The sequence below is a fragment of the Crocuta crocuta genome, unplaced genomic scaffold (genome assembly GCF_008692635.1).
Source record: "Crocuta crocuta isolate KB4526 unplaced genomic scaffold, BGI_CrCroc_1.0 scaffold2, whole genome shotgun sequence".
NCBI classification, from domain to species: Eukaryota; Metazoa; Chordata; class Mammalia; order Carnivora; family Hyaenidae; genus Crocuta; species Crocuta crocuta.
The window spans coordinates 6754482-6757363 of record NW_027528640.1 but is presented as its reverse complement, the minus strand read 5'-3'; the positions used below and the strand labels follow the sequence as shown (position 1 = coordinate 6757363).

Here is a 2882-nt window from a genome sequence, read left to right as displayed (position 1 = left end):
CACCCACCCGGTCCAGAGGTCTTTACGCGATACTTCTAGAGCAAGAGATAATTCTTCTCAGTTGTCTCTTACGTAAGCCTTCCGGTCAGCTACATCTGAGGCCATGGGTGGTACAACTGGACTAAAAGAAAGGATGCCGTGAACACTGCAAGAGCCTTGCTGTCCACAAGGTGACTTCAACCCTGCCCCCTACCTTAGGTCGAAATTGAGAAACCCAGAGATGGCCACAGCCCTAGGCCACTGTGTGCAAAAATGGGAAATGTCACTCAGCGGGTCCTCCCCCTGTGTGTAACCAGAATCATCAGCCTATAGATTTGGGAACTAAGTGGCTTGACCATTTTGCACGTAAGCCGTATGCATTGGTCCAGAGGAGACCAGTGAGCAACAATTCAATTTAGAGTTCACTGAACCCTCTGGTTTGGGAAGGAAATTGCTGGTAATCAATTGCAGCAAGCACACAGGCTCAGGGCCAGGAAGAGAAAAATCACTTTAATGGGCAAAGCAGATGTTGCTAAATTCATTGCAAAAGTGAGATGGGCATAGAGCCAGGCCTTGCATGAGAGATGCTGATCTGTTCTTCTGAATGAAGAAAACAGAGACACTTCAAAAGGGGGGTTCTGCAAGGGAAGCCAGAGGTCCGTGTCCCCATTAGATTGAATAAAAGAAAATGCACCAGGGTGTTCAGGCCTCCTGCACCATTACAGGACTCCAAGCTGTTAACATCTCGTAAGGACTTTAAACAACTCCAGAATACCAGCTAAAAACTGACTGGGGAGTCGTTATCCTGTTCCAAGGAGAACAGGTGTGTCGTGTGGAGGACTTGCACTTCAGTATCAGACTCGTTTCTTCCATCAATGAGTTGGCTCCACCGTCAAGAGATGGTGTATGGCATGGGGCGAAGTTCTTAATCTCCCTCAGTCTCAGTCTTATCAACTGTGAAATGGGCCTCATCTCACTGACCACTTGAGAGCCGTTGTGAGGGCTCACGATCGTGTCTGTAAAGAATAGCGGGGAAATGCCCGTGAACAATGGCATGTTTTCTGAGCCATGGCAAGACCAGGAACATGGGGGGCGGGGGGTGGGAGAGTGGGCTCCTGATGGAATGGCGAGGGAAGGGGAGGCCAGGTTTCAGGTCCAGAATCAACTGGCTTAGCCCCCGCCGCTCTGCAATGGATTACATCACAGGCCAAGTGTTTCTGTGTATGTTTAGGCAGATAAAATATTTCTCAAGCATGTAAGAGTTTAGAGGGAGCAATATCAAGGCCCAGGAAGGGTACCACGTGTACTAAGGATGTTTATACGAACTAGCTCCTAATGCAAGCCCTCAAAAGAAAGAGCGGGGCCCAATTCCCCAAATCTGAGATGTTCCTTCCTTATCTAATTCCTACCCATTCTTCCAGGGTCTTGGAAGGCAAACCAGAGCCCCTCCTCGGAGAATCATCACAGAGTCCCACGGATGCCAGCATTTCTATTTATTCAGACACTCCCCCAGCTTTTGTCACCTGCTCTAAATCCTTCGTGGAACAAGATAGGTTTAATGTTAAAACTTATTCATCAAAATCTTTAAATGCAACTTGCTCGATTCTTTGGCACTGTCCTAGCGAATTACCGTCCATTGGTCTTTACCTCAGTCATGTGGGTCTCTCCTAAATATTTTGTAACTTCCTGAAGTTCAGATATTGATCTTGACCTAGTTAAAAATCTCCAAACCAGAAGGCAGAGAGACCAGAGGACTCCATTACTCACCTTACTCTGTGACCTTGAGCCGTTTCTCACCCTTTGCAAGCCTCGGTTTCCTTGTGTGTGAGTTGCAGATAATAACAGTGCCTTCCTCCTCAGTCTCGTGTAAGGACTTACAAGATCAGTCCTATAAAGTGTTGAGTGCTACCGTGGTGGCTGGCTAGTAACTGTCACTGTCCTGAAACGTCTTCAGCCAGAATGCCCAACTGCACTCACATCCCCTGACATTTCCAAACCTCAGGTCATTTCCATAAAGCAGCCACTCTTCAGAGAGCTGTGTCCCACTAACAGCATGTTTGCAAGTTGCCATCAGCTTTAGAATGTTCCTGATAAGCAAGCAAAGGCACTGAGGGACTTTGGCAGCGAATTTCTGGGGGCTGGCGAGGGGAGGATGTTTACCAGAGCACAAAGGCCAGGTCCTGAGCAGAGAACATTTTGGCCCAGATAGATCCCGGAGAAGGCATTTTTGCCAAGCGCAAACTCCATTCTCAGGTCCTGAAGTCAGCGTTAGAAACTAAACAAACCTTCCCGGGTTCACATGTGTTTACTTTTGGCAAAATGCAACTTCCTGTTTGAAAGGAAAGGGGCAGTAAAGCTCCCTATAGCCTCCTTGGACATAAAGTCTCTCCTCAAAACAATTGATAAGTTAAGCATAAATGAATCAAGCGTACACAGTGAGAATCTCCCTTCCCCTCAAAATGTTCACGTTTTAATAGGGAACACACTCAACAAAACCAAAACAAATATTTTTTCAACTGTTGGCCCATGAGGGTTGTTTAGGCCATTTCTTCTTCTGAGAGCAAGAAAAACAGACATCAGGAGGGAGCCAAGTTACATGTGCTGTGTCAGAGAAGTCACTTCTACACACTTGGGGGTTGAGATTTCTCTTACACAGAAAGTCAGAAAGTTTAAGTTCCCACAGCCACTCAAACCACATTCCCCAGCATGAATACAGAACAGCTGGGTCTTTCATTAGGGGACTACGTCCCCAGCCACACCCCGGAGGGCGCTGAATTCCCTCTGATGGTCCCGTGCCCTGCACTCAGGCTTTGAAAACTGACTGACTGTTCCTCACAAATCCACCATCACCTTTTACAAAGACCCTAGAGAACTTCTCCTGCGTATGTATGTGAGCAGGGAGG

The 2882-nt window shown here is 47.3% G+C and overlaps 1 long non-coding RNA gene across 1 annotated transcript in view; it reads right to left on the bottom strand.

Moving 5' to 3' along the window:
* The window catches only part of LOC144224297 (uncharacterized), a 22220-nt gene that overhangs the window by 18690 nt on the left and 648 nt on the right, over window positions 1-2882 (bottom strand). The window lies entirely within an intron of this gene.